The sequence below is a fragment of the Odontesthes bonariensis genome, chromosome 11 (assembly GCF_027942865.1).
Source record: "Odontesthes bonariensis isolate fOdoBon6 chromosome 11, fOdoBon6.hap1, whole genome shotgun sequence".
In the NCBI taxonomy this organism is placed as follows: domain Eukaryota; kingdom Metazoa; phylum Chordata; class Actinopteri; order Atheriniformes; family Atherinopsidae; genus Odontesthes; species Odontesthes bonariensis.
This window is the reverse complement of record NC_134516.1, coordinates 35,290,871-35,306,628: the sequence shown is the minus strand read 5'-3', so window position 1 is coordinate 35,306,628 and position 15,758 is coordinate 35,290,871. Positions and strand designations below refer to the sequence as shown.

Here is a 15,758-nt window from a genome sequence, read left to right as displayed (position 1 = left end):
AATGAATACACCGCCATCAAATGAATTGATCACAGTTTTGTACCTAATACAATACAAAAAAATATGGATTATCACACAACAATAGTTATAAAATCCAATGTAATGCAGCTCTTCCAGTCCCGTCCCATCTCCTGTGCTCTGGTGTCATCTGCTTCTGGCCGAACATCCGTCCGGCTGGGTCTGGAACTGCTAAGCTAACTCTGGGAGGAGAGGTCGCCAGTATGTCACTCCCAATCAAAGAGATCTTCAGCATCTCTTCTCCCTGTCAGACTATACTTGGTTCCACACCCGAAGAAAGAATTTTGTGAACCGTCCGTTGATAACCTTCATTCGTTGACCCGCTCTCCCATGCGTTGGTCCTCAGACCCGGTCTGCATGATCATCTGCCTCCTGGTTTCTTCCACTGTTTGTTTGAACATCACTTGCAGCAAACACCTTCTCAGAATGGGTATAATGCAACACACCAATAGGGAGACCATTATCACTATCAACAATATTGCTATTCCCGCCTTAACTGTCATCGCTCCCCAATCTCCCAAAATCCCATCCAGACCAAAACAAAATTTTGAATAATGCACATTGACCAAATTTCTACCCCTAATCTGGCACCGTATCTCAGGGGATACATACATTTCAAAAGCTGCTAAGTAGCACCACAAACACAGAAACATTTTTTCTTCATCAGAATGTTTAGACAAATGTCCTAATTAATATTAGGAATTTAAATTGTTGTTTGATTGAAAATAAGTATGACTAATATATGATTACTTACCCCAAAGGAAGCAGGTTCTCCACCACTGGCGGCAATTTTGTTTTCTGATCAGGCTGACAAAACGATGAAAGATAGCCTGAACCAAATCATGTGATCTAGATGCTAATACTGGACAAGACTTTTGATAAATGCCAACTTGGTTAGCAAAAACCTCCCAGCACACCCCTTACAGGATGTTAAAGAGTGTGTATCTCCTGGTGCACGTTGCCTGTTTCAGGGTTTTTAAGGGTGGCAGCTTCATGACACTTTCTCCAGTCTGACCCTCACTTGGAACACAATCAGACATACTGGGACATGTGGGGAAGGATCACAGTGTTCATACAGTACACATCTGAGAACATCCACAGGAAGACACTTTATCATTTACATCTTGATTCTGTCTTTCAAAGTCAGATTCTTACTGGAATCCATGTTATACACTGTATGCTGACACGTAGAAATAATCCCATTCTGCTTGTAAGCAGCTCCTAATAGAAACCAGCATGCCTACACTGTTATTACTGTATTATGTTGATGCATGAAAGCAGCTGAATGATTGTGCTGTAAACACTGAGAACAAGCTGCAGATGTGGCTGTTGTGTTACTTTTGCTTCACAGTCAGTGTAGACAACATACAAAACAGCTTCAAAGACACTTCCAGAGGTCCGTTTCACGTAGCAGGTTTAGTGAAAACTCTGAGTTGGTTAACCCTGAAATGAGGGAAACCCTGGGTTTTCCGTTTCACAAAGGGAGGTAACTCAACCCAGAGAAAGAGGGGTAACTCTAGCCTGTTTCACAAAGAGAGGTAACTTAACCTCTCGGTCAGTTACCGGAGTAACAGACTCTCTGAACCTAACCTGGTCGGGACCAGGTTTTATTCAAGAAACCTTGAGTTTCTTTCTGTCTCCGCCCTCATTCAGCCACACACGCCATTTGATTTCCTCATTCAGTCAGCAGAGCGAGTTCTTCTACTTCTAGAAGTCCATTAGGCACAGTAGGAGATGACCTTTTTCACGAACATGTCCTTTTGACAACGATCCCGTGGATGAAGGTGCAGCATTATTGCGCAGAGAAATAAATATTCGTCGGAGATGGTTATCAGACCGCGCATTTACAGACAATTATCTTTTTGAGCGGCACCATCAGAATGTGTTGGGACAAAAGAAAAAAAGACATAAAAGACAAATAAATATTTGTATCAATAGGCTTAAAAAAGACATATATAGGCCTATTATATTTTATAAAGGCACTCGTGTCTTGGGGGTGGACTCCCTCTGGGGATTCCCTCAGCCACTGGCTGTAAAACAGGTGGTGGCCACCACCTGTTTTACGGGCATCTGCCTTCTTTCTATTGGCTCAGTAGAAGTCTGTGTTAGTTTAAATAGGCTTAATTTTTTAACAGAACATGATATAGATGATGACTCTAAATTGTCCTTCGGAGTGACTGTGAGTGTGCATGGTTGTTTGTCTCTATGTGGCCCTGTGATGGACTGACGGCCTGTCCAGGGTGTACCCCGCCTCTTGCCCATTGACCGCTGGGATAGGCTCCAGCCCCCCCGCGACCCGACTGACGGATTCAGCGGTGTATAGATAATGGATGGATGGATGGTATAGATGAGAAGACATAGTTTATGTGTGTGAAAACAGCATTATGTTGGGAATAAAATAACTGCACAGTCAAATAGCCACTTAATATTTATTTTACAGTGTAAAACGTGATCAAAATGAGGTACCTCCATGCCGAGGTCTCACCTGTTTGAACAATGTTTTTATATTTCATCTTAAACTGCTGCCAAGAGCGCTTCTCCCCCGCGGGATTGCACCTAAATGAAATAAATGAATGGGCTACCATTCAAGCAGTTTCCCTGTAATATTATTGTGATTGCAAAGGACTACATTTAAACTTACACTTTTGCTGCTGCAGCGGTGTTGCACTTATTTCTAAAAACGTATTGAAACTCGCCGTATGAGCGCATTAAGATTTCCAATTCGAGGTTGGTGAAAAACGTAGCCCCTCCTCTTCCCCGTTGCCAAGGTGACTCGTCGAATCGGGGCTCCATTGATGCTGGCTTTTTAAAGTTGTGGTGCACGCGCTAAACTCAAGGTGAACTTACTCAGAGTTGATTAACCTCACTCAAATCAGCGTTTGTGGAACCGAAAACCCAGGGTTTTCTATCTCAGAGTAGATCAACTCAGAGATCAGGAATAGACTCAGAGTTGGTTGAACCTGCTACGTGAAACGGACCCCAGGACTTCTGCTTCTGTTTTCATTTACATCTCATACAGCATTCATACAACCCATGTTTGCCACCATTGCCTGGGCTCTATGAACATGTGTTGCATATTATTTACAGTTCAGATCAGAAAGCTGAAAAAGAGAGCAAAACAGCACACGTGATGACAGCTGACTGAGAACAGAGCACCACTGCTTCTGACATCACAAGAAGTGATGTCATCACTGATTATGACTTCACAGTTTTGCATGACATCACAGTGGAAACATGACATCAGAGGACATGACATCACTGTAGTTTCTAAAAGCCTGAAAGACAAAGCGCCTGAAAAACAACACGTACTTAAAAAGTCATTTAGACAAACGCTAAAAAACAACAAGCAAAACGAGTCAAAGCAGAATATCCTCTCCTGCACTTCTGTGGGGTGACCACAGTAACAGAGCTACAGGCTAAGCAAATAAAAACACCTGAGTTCAGCCATTTAGCTTTTCAATTCCTCCTTCTGTAGCTCATCAAACATAATCAAGTAAGCCTTTTACAAGAGGCAACATTACTAAAAAACACAGTATGCACAGTGTTGCAACTTTCAACAGATCAACAGATACAAAATAATGAACAATATTTCAGTCCAGAAACTGAACATGTTTTAATCTCACTGTGGCACAGTCAATAAATACTTCTACAAGAGGGAATATTGCTAAATAAAAAGTCAAAATCTTAAATTAAGAGTTCCTTATATGCTCTGAGAAGTTATATCATCTTAACTTCCAAATTGCGCGCTATGTGTCACACGCGGTCCATTCGCTGATCAGGCGACGCACCCAATGCCTGCGAATACAACCTCCTCACTTCACTCTTTGGTAGACCTATGCAGCATTGGCTAAAGAAGGTTACCTGGTTGAAATAGGGAAAATCGTGCCTATGTTATTCTTCCTTGGCACATATCAGTGGTAGCGTAGTCTGAAGGATGTATTTGGGAATTTTTACAGGGGCACAACGCATGTTTACAGAGGCACGTGCCCCGGTAAAAAGTGTCTGGTGACGTGCCTGTATTAGATTACCAAAAGTATGACTATGCTACATACAGCTTACTTCAAAAGTGCACTCCTTCGGGTAAGTAAAATTCAAGCACCTTGTGCAAACCTCTGTGCCAGTGAGGATGCAGAGATTACATGAATATCAGAAATAAATCACAAAAACCACTTCCTGAGGTGGATCCAGTTCAGGCCCTTATTCTTTCATCAGTTTTTTTAACCATGTGGTGCTGTGGCTAAGTTGGTCAAATTGCCTGTCTTGTAAACAGGAGATCCTGGTTTCAAATCCCAGCAGTGCCTGTGGTCCATCTGAGCTAGCTATGACTTAGCATATAAAACAGCTTATTATCAGCTTTCTACATAATTATTTTCACTAGTCCACTTAATGAAAGTGCGTATAAATAGCACACAGCTTTTAAAGTCTCATTTATGCCTATTTTATACTTTCAGAGTGTAATTTTCCTCCGTTTACATAACATGTCAAATGGTTAGGGTACAGTACGGTGGAGGTTCTCCTCCTGTCACACTACATAACATCAAAATGAACGTACAAACCGTGAAATAGTCAGAGTTAGAGTAAAAGCTGAGGGCAGGAAGTCATTTCCTTGAAATATGTAGCTTAAAATAATATGCCAAAGGATAAAAAAGCCTTGTAACAACACAGTAAATGAGTTGGCGTGTAATAAGTACACCGCTTCATGAGATCTGGCTGTAACTGGTGAAAGTGCCTTCCTCATGAACACCAGGATCTGAGTTGAAAACCCAACAATATCTGCAAAATATGATGAAGTTTCGAACCAATTGGAGGCACTTCTACTCATGGCTTAACTATTCTTGAGGTACAGAATCACAAAAAAAAATTCTGAGGTGGATCCAGTTCCTGCTCTTTATTCTTTCATCAGTTTTATGAACCATGTGGCGCTGTGGCTTAGTTGGTCTAAGTGCCTGTCTCGTAAACAGGAGATCCTGGGTTCAAATCCCAGCAGTGCCTGTGATCCATCAGAGCAAACTATCACTAATTATGAGAAACTGGTAGTTATCAGTGTTCTACTGAATTCTTTGCATTGCTGGTCTTCATCAAATGATGGACCTTTCAATGAGCATCATGGTTATTATGAGTCTGTTCTTTGGTCAGACTTCATAAAAATTGTTTTTTGAAGTCACAGTTAGTTTTGGGAGAGTCTCTGGAGCTCATTTTCTGAAATGGATCCAGTTCCTGCTCTTTATTCTTTCATCAGTTTTATGAACCATGTGGTGCTGTGGCTTAGTTGGTCAAAGTGCCTGTCTAGTAAACAGGAGATCCTGGGTTCAAATCCCAGCAGTGCCTGTGGGCCTTCAGAGCAAGGTATGACTTAGCATATGAAACAGCTTTCTACTAAATCCTTTTCACTCGTCCACTTAATGAAAGTGCGTATAAATAGCACACAACTTTTAAAGTGTCATTTATGCCTATTTTATGCTTTCAGAGTGTCTCTGCCAGCAGCAGCACAGTCCATCACCCAGCATCGGTAGGTGATGATGTAACGTGATGTGATATTAAAAGGTGTAGGCCTTTTTTGTTCATATATTTTTTATTGCTTTCACATAAAAACAAATTACACACCAAACAGAAATGCATAATGTAAAACGTTACTGAAAAAAAACAAACAAACAAAACAACAACACACAAAAACAAAACAAAAGAAAAGTTTTCTGATTTATGCTTTGTAATAATAATGTCAATGTCAAGGTAACTAAACAGAGGCCTTTTGTTTTTATATCTCAACAGACACTGAGTTTCTTCTTTTCCTGATGTACCTGTCACTGGGTTTTCCTCCCAGGGATCTTGCAGAGAGGTTCAGCATTCACCGCACTGCTGCAAGTGGAATCATCTCCACATGGACTCATTTCCTGTACTGCCTGTTAGGAAGCCAGCGCCTTTGGATTCCTCCAGCGACAGTGAGAGCTCACCTGCCAGTTGAGTTTGCAGCTTTTTCTGACACACAGGTGGTCCTTTATTGTACGGAGATATTTTGTCAGGCGCCATCCTTTCTGCTCCTTCAGAGTGAGGTTTTTTCCACATACAAATCTCACACTACATTCAAGGCCTTGGTTGGCATGGCACCCCATGGTGCTGCCACCTTTGTGTCCGGACTGTATGCAGGCTCTATGAGTGATCCCAGATCTTTAAGCAGTCCGGGATTGTAAAGCTGCTGAAGCCAGGTATGGCCATCATGGTGGACAAAGGGTTTGTTGTGGACAACCTTGCTCCTTGAACGGTGTACCGGCCTTTCTCAGCAACAAACAACAAATGAGTCGAGAGGATGTCAGACAGACGCAGTCATTTGCATGGCTGAGAGTGCACGTGGAGAGGTGCATAAGGAGAGTGAAAGAGAACAAACTCTTCCACAAGGAACCACTGTCCATATGTGGGAACATTGACGAATTGTTCAGTGTGGCCTGCTTCCTGGTCAATTATCAGAATGGGCCGTTAGTGAAGGCATGGGCAACTCAGCAATGAATTGGGAGCACTTTCAATCAGTTTAATCAGCAGTTCTTTCAGTCAGTTCAAACCATCAGTTCTTTCAGTCAGTTCAAATGATCAGTTCTTTCAGTCAGTTCAAATGATCAGTTCTTTCAGTCAGTTCAAACCATCAGTTCTTCCAATCAGTTATTGTTCATTTTTAGAAATCTATACAAAACCTGAACTGATCTTTATTGTTTGTTTGTGCAAATCTCTACCAGTGTAGAGGTTGTATTGTTCATTGTTGTAATGAGATGTGTGCATCTTTTGAATATGGAATAATAAATTATTAAAGCTGCAGTCGGCAGGTTTTCAAAATTCCGAGTCTAAAGTCGGAAAATTCAAACTGATACAACTTTCAGGTCCCTCCCCCAACCTCTAACAAGCTCCGAATCGCCCCCCAAACCCCTCCCCCTCTGTGGACGAGGTTGTGCACGTGAGTTCACACCAGTGTGAGCGCACACAAGCTGGGGCAGACTCATGCTCAGCAGCGTGTGCACAAGCTGTGATTGACAGGTAGGATTCCTCCACCCTAACTTGATTGGTTAAAAACAGCCGGGAGCGCTCGGTTTTTGCAAGCATGATTACAGGCTTCAGAGGGAGCTACAGATTTCGTTATTTTTTCTAAACAGCCTATTTAATATTCTACTTCCAGAATCCCACGACAGTTCAAGCTAATATGACTAAAAAAAAGTTGCCGACCGCAGCTTTAATTCAAAAACAGTCTTGGTGTCATTGTCATCGTTACATTAGCTTTGGGTTTTTCCTGACTTGAAATTAAAATGAAAACGCACAGAGATGACATTACAACATGTAGAATTTACTAAGTAAATTTTGAACAACACTTATTCAATAATCCAATATCAACAACCCACATAGATTTTTACACTCGGGCTCTCATTTCAATCAGTACAAAAGGTATGGTCTCAGGTCAGTTGTAAGCCTTCATTAGTGACCATTATCACTTCAGGTTTTGTATAGATTTGCAAAGATGAACACCACCACAACCAAACAAGACTGTGCTTGTATAGCTGTGTAAACCTGATTGAATCGTTACCTCTAGTTCTGAAAAGTTTGTACTTTTCAGGGTGCTGAAAATCTACAAATCTAATCTACAGGACAACTGTCCTAAATGTTATCTACACACAGTACATAGTTACTACTATAAATATCAGAGAGAGAGAGAGAGAGAGAGAGAGAGAGAGAGACAGAGAGAGAGAGAGAGAGATCTATCTAGCTATTACTTCTGGCTACTGCTAGCTAGTTAGCGATAGCACCGGAAGGAGTGGATCACACACTCGAGAGAGAGCGGAAGTAGAACGGGAGTAGAGTCTTGCACAGAGCGAATTATTCACAGAGCGAATTGGCTAACAGACGAGCCTGGGACGCAGTGCACGTGAGCAACATGTTTAGTGACAGCAAGTGGACAGTGACAATGGTGAGTTCATACACTAAGAGTGACTTTAGTTTTCTCTTCTGACCATCATGCAGCTATTCATTTAGTCATAGAGAGAAGTTAGTTGCATAGTTGAGCATCTAGTGCTAACTAATAGGCTACTAGACAAGCCTGGTGCTCGCGGCGGCAGCGTGGGCCGGAGGACAGAGGACAGCCGCGGTTGTCCTCCTCTGTTCTCCTGGCCTCCGGCTAACGGAGACTCCGCGGCGCACCAGGCTCGGCCCCGTGGCTCACGCTCCTCAGCGGCTCCGTCACGAGACGTCGATGGGCTACCGACGGAGAGGCTCCATTATTGATTCAGGGTTGCTCAAAGTTAACCTGGAAAGAAGCACAAGTTCCTTAGACCATTTGATTAAACAAAACAAAGGCCAGACGTGTCGTTGATCACATGAACTCCTGCACAGATTGATCTCTGAAGAGACAGCTCCTTCCTCTGACCCATTTCGAAGACTGACCATTTCTAACAAACAAAATGTAAGCTTTTTCTTGATCGCCATAACTTAGGTCTGTCTCAGGAGTTGAAGTCCTTCATGAAAATGATGATTTGTAACCGTTGAATGTCAAAGGTGAACGCACCTGTATGTGGTTGTCGTGGCCGAGAGGTTAAGGCGATGGATTAGAAATCCATTGGGGACTCCCCGCGCAGGTTCGAGTCCTGCTGACAACGATAACATTATTGACTCAGGGTTGCTAAAAGTTAACTTAGAAAGAATCATGCATGGGTTCGAATCCCATTCTCGTCAAGTTGTGTGCTGGTGTGTTGTTTGTAATTCTGATTCCACTTGTTGCAAGAAGGCTTTTCAAACAATGCTTTTGTCGCAATATTTTTATTTGCTTGCACTAGGTTCATTTGGGCGATTGAATCTATCATGAAGAATTTTGAGTGTGACTTCAGGCTAATGTGAAAGAGCTGTCTTTCTTTCAGTTTGCATCCACCTTTGCTACATGCAGCTGTTAATCATTTCCTCCACAGAGAACAAGAGAAAGACGACTGGAGAATGCGGGCGTCGATCCCGCTACCTCTCACATGCGAAGCGAGCGCTCTACCATTTGAGCTAATTCCCCTTCAATTGTTGTAGTCTCAGAGCTTCCAAATTAACGAACCATTTCTGACCAAACAATCCATTCCTTGATACATCAAAAGGAATAGATCTCACAACTGAAGCTTGTTGGTTTTTCTCAGTGTTTTTCAGAGTGGTTGAATGTATCAAGTCTATCGAGTCTTGCGTTGGATCACTGAGACATGGAAAATCCGTAGTGTTTCATGGTTTTGCAGATTCTTTTTTCTTTCCGTTTTAAAACATTAGTTGGTTTGTCTTTATAAGATGACCATTAAGACCTCTCACCAGAAGAGCACCTAAAAAATTTCTGAGGAGTGCGGACATAAATCCCGCCACATTTTGCCTGGAAAGCAAGCCCTTTATAATTTGATATAGTTTGTCTTCCATATTTGGATATATTCTGAAGAGATTGTAATAACACCAACCCTGAATTTGACTTATCCTAAGTGCAATTGCTTTTGTTTCGCCCAATTTTAAATCAAACAACCTCAAACATCCCTACATGGTACCACATTTAGATAATAATGATTCTATTTTTGTGAAAGGAGGATGAATTCATATCCTCTGCACGCAAGGCCATTGTATCTGATGAGGCTCCAATTTTGAGATCAAAATTATACCAGCTGTAGTTTAAGACGGAAATTTTTATGGTCAAACTTATAAGAGAGAGGACGAGGTGGCCGAGGGGTTAAGGCGATGGCCTGCATAATTTATATATATATAAATTATGATAGGCTACAAAAAAGTGATCACAGCCAAATATGACAAAAGATTAGGCTAGCCTTTCATTTCTGACAGCTGAACATTGCACATCTACTAACCTTAAAACAAAATAAACGAGAGCAACAACCGTCCTTTTTTTTCTTCTTAAAAGATGTTTTATATTATTTTCATATGATTTGCTGATGGCAATTATAGAATGTGAGTGCTTGTGTTATATTGAAAGCGAGGCTGGGTGTGTCTATGAATATAGACAACAGTGAGCTTTTTTTTTCGGTGCTGTACAAGCAAATCATAGCGTCTCTGTACAATGACAGAGGACTTTAGGTAACACTTCACAATACTGACTGTGTATTAGAATGTACATTCCGTTCACTTATTTCCTACTTTGCTCGGACTTCCAGTGTAGCCTAACTCCTGGCCAATTCCCACCTTCTCCAGTCTTACAGCATAACTCGCCGCGACACTTACCATGTAATACGCGAAACTACCCCAACTTTTGCTCTTTGCTCATTGGCGGTTGTGTATGTATACATGTCAGCGGACAAGCTTCACCCTTATTCCAGGGATTTATTATGTTTGTCTTACAGCCTTGTATGATTGGGAATAAGAATATGCTGAGAAATGGACAAAACAAAGTGTCCCTGACATAAAATAACAGAGTTCTACTGATTTTTCTTATTCATGTTGTTCCTTCATTTAGCTAATACTACTACTGCTTTGATTACCCACTGAAGCCTCTTCCTGTCTGCCTCAGTGCAGGTCCCAGCAGGCTCTCAATACAAGGTCTTCAGCAGTTTGGTGTGTAGATTGTTCAATCTGGACAATGTGGTGGTCCTCCTCACTGTTGGGCCCATGTCAGGATTGCTGGAGATTACAGTAAAATACACCCTGACATAGCCTACAGTTAAGAGTGAACATGTCAGACCCTGTAATGTGACCTTGCATTTTGCTCCTTTGGAGCCAAAATGTTGCAGGTGTGCGGACAAAGTGGAGTACCATTTTAATGGTTTGAATGTGTTAAAACAAAACAACTCATGTCTGTGTGGCATGTGTTTAACTAATAGAACTAGCACTTGAACCCAAACGCACAACTCAGGAACCAAAGGAGTACCCAGTAAACAAAATAGTACAAACAACAAAAAACACAACAGAACTATATAACACACACACACTCTGGTAGCAATTCAAACATTCCCTTTCATAACTATAACCAACTTAACTAACTAACTAACAGAATAACCACAAAAAGAAACCATTAACAATTATGAACCAAAAAAGAAAATATTTTCAGTTAACTAATCACGTCATCATGTGATTGGCTGTTGCAGAATCAAACATCTTCAGGCTGCTCTGATTGGCTGTCGCAGGATCAAACATCTTCAGGCTGCTCTGATTGGCTGTCGCAGGATCAAAGGTCTTCAGGCTGCTCTGATTGGCTGTCGCAGGATCAAACATCTTCAGGCTGCTCTGATTGGCTGTCGCAGGATCAAAGGTCTTCAGGCTGCCCTTATTGGCTGTCGCAGGATCAAAGGTCTTCAGGCTACTCTGATTGGCTGTCGCAGGATCAAAGTTCTTCAGGCTGCCCTTATTGGCTGTCGCAGGATCAAAGGTCTTCAGGCTGCTCTGATTGGCTGTCGGGTCCGGGTACCAAAGTATAATCCGTTTTTCTGTCAAAACGAAAAAATGAAAAAACGGAAATAGCTGTCTTTTTTCCATTTTTCGTTTTAAACCAAAAACGGATTTTTCTGTCTTCCTAAAAAAACGAAAAACCAAAATCAAATAACGGACAACATTTCGTCTTTGGAAATTACTTTTTTCATTTTTCGTTTCTTACATTCGAACATGACGGCCGGCAGACCGGAAGCGGAAATAACGCCAAAATAAAAGTAGCGTGCTAATTTAATATCAAACATATTTTCCGCTTTTTATACACCCATTGTAGGTAGTAGACTGCATTTATTTTAGTTAAGTGAAACTACAACAGCTGGTTGTTTGGGAGAACGTCATAGGCTATATAAATTTTGATAGGCTACAAAAAAGTGATCACAGCCAAATATGACAAAAGATTAGGCTAGCCTTTCATTTCTGACAGCTGAACATTGCACATCTACTAACCTTAAAACTAAATAAATGAGAGCAACAACCGTCTTTTTTTTTTTTTCTTAAAAGATGTTTTATATTATTTTCATATAATTTGCTGATGGCAATTATAGAATGTGAGTGCTTGTTTAAAAGCGAGGCTGGGTGTGTCTATGAATATAGACAACAGTGAGTTTTTTTTTAGGTGCTGTACAAGCAAATCATAGCATCTCTGTACAATGACAGAGGCCTTTAGGTAACACTTCAAAATACTGACTGTGTATTAGAGTGTACATTCCGTTCACTTATTTCCTACTTTGCCCGGACTTCCAGTGTAGCCTAACTCCTGGTCAATTCCCACCTTCTCCAGTCTTACAGCATAACTCGCCGCGACACTTACCATGTAATATGCAAAACTACCCCAACTTTTTGCTCATGGCGGATGTGTATGTATACATATCAGCGGACAAGCTTCACCCTTATTCCAGGGATTTATTATGTTTGTCTTACAACCTTGTATGATTGGGAATAAGAATATGTTGAGAAATGGACAAAACAAAGTGTCCCTGACATAAAATAACAGAGTTCCACTGATTTTTCTTATTCATGTTGTTCCTTCATTTAGCTAATACTACTACTGCTTTGATTACCCACTGAAGCCTCTTCCTGTCTGCCTCAGTGCAGGTCCCAGCGGGCTCTCAATACAAGGTCTTCAGCAGTTTGGTGTCTAGATTGTTCAATCTGGACAATGTGGTGGTCCTCCTCACTGTTGGGCCCATGTCAGGATTGCTGGAGATTACAGTAAAATACACCCTGACATAGCCTACAGTTAAGAGTGAACATGTCAGACCCTGTAATGTGACCTTGCATTTTGCTCCTTTGAAGCCAAAATGTTGCAGGTGTGCGGACAAAGTGGAGTACCATTTTAATGGTTTGAATGTGTTAAAACGAAACAACTCATGTCTGTGTGGCATGTGTTTAACTAATAGAACTAGCACTTGAACCCAAACGCACAACTCAGGAACCAAAGGAGTACCCAGTAAAAAAAATAGTACAAACAACAAAAAACACTTTATTCAAAACACATTCTTAACAGAACTATATAACACGCACACACACTGGTACCAATTCAAACATTCCCTTTCATAACTATAACTAACTTAACTAACTAACTAACAGAATAACCACAAAAAGAAACCATTAGCAATTATGAACCAAAAAAGAAAATATTTTCAGTTAACTAATCACGTCATCATGTGATTGGCTGTTGCAGAATCAAACGTCTTCAGGCTGCTCTGATTGGCTGTCGTAGGATCAAAGGTCTTCAGGCTGCTCTGATTGGCTGTCGCAGGATCAAAGCTCTTCAGGCTGCTCTGATTGGCTGTCGCAGGAGCAAAGGTCTTCAGGCTGCTCTGATTGGCTGTCGCAGGATCAAAGGTCTTCAGGCTGCTCTGATTGGCTGTCGCAGGATCAAAGGTCTTCATGCTGCTCTGATTGGCTGTCGCAGGATCAAAGGTCTTCAGGCTGCTCGGTCTGTGTATCATCCGATCATTCAACTATTCAATTGAATCTGGCAAACGAAAAACTAAATAACGACTCCATATTTTGTTTTCCCGTTTTTCTGTATGACCAAAAAAAGGGAATTGGTGTTTGTTCTCCCTTTTTCCAACACAAAACAGAACATTTAATAAACAGGGAAACTAAAACGAAATAATAAATCTAATTTACGTTCTTGGGTTATTGGTTTCCCGGTCAGCCGCTCCACTCAGTGTTATCTGGCTGGCTGGTGCAATGAAGTGTCAGCTCATCAATCATAACTCGCTTAAATACAAAACTGATTTTCACGGGGGTTTTGTTTCTGCAAAATTCATATATGTAGGCATGATACGAGACACATGATTCAGCGTATTTTAATATTCATAGTAGGCTTAACAGTAATATAATATCCTGGTAACATATGTGATGTAAAATAGGTTATTTTGCAAAAGACATACGATATATAAAATATAATACATACGATAACGTGGAGGTGCGTCGCTTGCTTAAAAAAATCCGGGTTACTGTCATTTTGAATTTTAGCCGAATGAATAAATAGGCAGCAGGTCTGTGGGCTGTCTGTGGTAGTAGCACGAGGATGACGTCAGTAACACCCACTTTAGGACAAAAAATCTAAATTACAACTTCCTACTTCTTCCTCATATCTTTGTCTTTGGGAAACCTTCAAAATATAAACGTGAGATTCGACAAAGTCAACACAAAAACATTTTAAAAAGGAGGTCAAGCTTATTTTCTTCCTTCTTCTGCCTTCACATTTCTTAAGAGGGTTAGGGTGAACAAACTGTTGATAATAAACCAAAGCTGCTGAAAGTGTTAGTAAGCTTGTTTGCAAATTATTCTACAGTCAGATGTTGTGTTGTCTGTATTTTTAAGTAAGTGGGGTGGGTGTGAGACATGAGAGGTATCTTACTCTTGTTAGGATAAAAGAATTACATGTGAACAATACAGCCTGTGTCAGCTGTAAAATTTGCTGGTCAATGTTATACCACCAATATTTGCATTATTTCTACAATAGCATTCTTGTGTCAGTTGTAATCTAAGCCTGTGTTATGGAATTTATGATTTATAAAGTCTCCGTTGGCCTAATAGCCGGGTGAACACCGGCTATAACCATAGCTTAGCTTAATGTTTGCTGGCTACGATTTCGCTGGCGGACATAAGTACAGTACAATAATATTTTATTCACAAAATACAACCAATAATAATGTTGAATCTTACTTGTGAAAGGTAATCCCCCTGTTCGCAATCGTCTGCCGATTTGCACAGGAATACGCCGCACAGTGCTCTGGCATGTTGAATACTTTATGGGTGTCTATGGGTAGGATGGCCGCTCCAAGAATGCAAGCAGTCTCCGGACACTGCTCTTAGAGCATCCCCGCTGCACACCCATTTCTTGCCATTTCTGTGAGATATCATGATGTGTCTCTCCATTCATGAACATATCATTGATTATATGGATGTATGGCTGGAGTGAGGCCATTATAACGTGCTCTGGACCATACCGTGGAACTCTCTGTAGCTTCCACTTTTGGTGCGAGGACCGGTCTGTTTCATCTTTCCCCATGGTAACTGTCGCTGAGGATCATGGGAACGCTAATACAGCCTTCATGCACGTATGCGCAGAATGTGCACACGCAACCAGAGAATGTCTAAGACACCGCGGGAAATGGGGAAACCAATAACCCAACAAGGCAGGAGCTCCTGGTCTTGTTGGCCAAGTTTTTGCCCCAAAAGTGTATTTTATTTCCTATATGATGCTTTTCTAACTTTAACCCAGTACTTTTAATGTATTACACCTTTCGACCAAGTAGTTCTGGAAAAAAGATCAAAATAAGGAGGAAATGAATGAAGGAAACAACAGGTAAACTTGAACAGCAGTTCAAAGTCTGGTCTTAACATTTACCACATTTCACTGACAGGCTTGTTCTGACCTGGTTATAGCTCCCCATCTTCCGTGGGTGTTCTGATGTGGAGTGAAGTCCTGGAATGTGCAACACTTTAGTGGATTCTCTGCTCATCTCTTTGTAATTCTGGCCCACTGAGTTGGAGCTCATATATATTGCATTCTGATGGACACTTGTTGCTTGCTTATATGACCCTGAATGGTTCTTTGGTGTTTGTGTGATTTGTAAATATTAAAGTGTGTATAAAAACTGTTTTGCAGGACTTGCAGTATTTAGTGTGTCTACATTTCATGGGTTCCTCCAACTCCAGTTTCTGACTGATTGTTTTGCATTAAAGGGGAAGTTTTTTTTTTCTTTAAACCTGGACCTTATTTCTGGCATAGAATACGTTCATCTACTCACCGATAACAGTTTGGTGAAAGTCGGCATCCTTCGGAAGAGTATTAGATATCCATA

General features: G+C 41.2%; 3 non-coding genes across 3 annotated transcripts; all 3 read left to right on the top strand.

The window, feature by feature from the left end:
* Window positions 1–4,936: 4,936 nt before the first annotated feature.
* Window positions 4,937–5,010, top strand: trnat-cgu (transfer RNA threonine (anticodon CGU)). Its single transcript has one exon. It is a non-coding gene; the product is annotated as a tRNA-Thr (tRNA).
* A 262-nt stretch (window positions 5,011–5,272) lies between these two features.
* trnat-agu (transfer RNA threonine (anticodon AGU)) lies at window positions 5,273–5,346 on the top strand. The gene has a single exon. It is a non-coding gene; the product is annotated as a tRNA-Thr (tRNA).
* Window positions 5,347–8,563: 3,217 nt separating this feature from the next.
* Window positions 8,564–8,645, top strand: trnas-aga (transfer RNA serine (anticodon AGA)). The gene has a single exon. It is a non-coding gene; the product is annotated as a tRNA-Ser (tRNA).
* The last annotated feature ends 7,113 nt before the right edge of the window (window positions 8,646–15,758 follow it).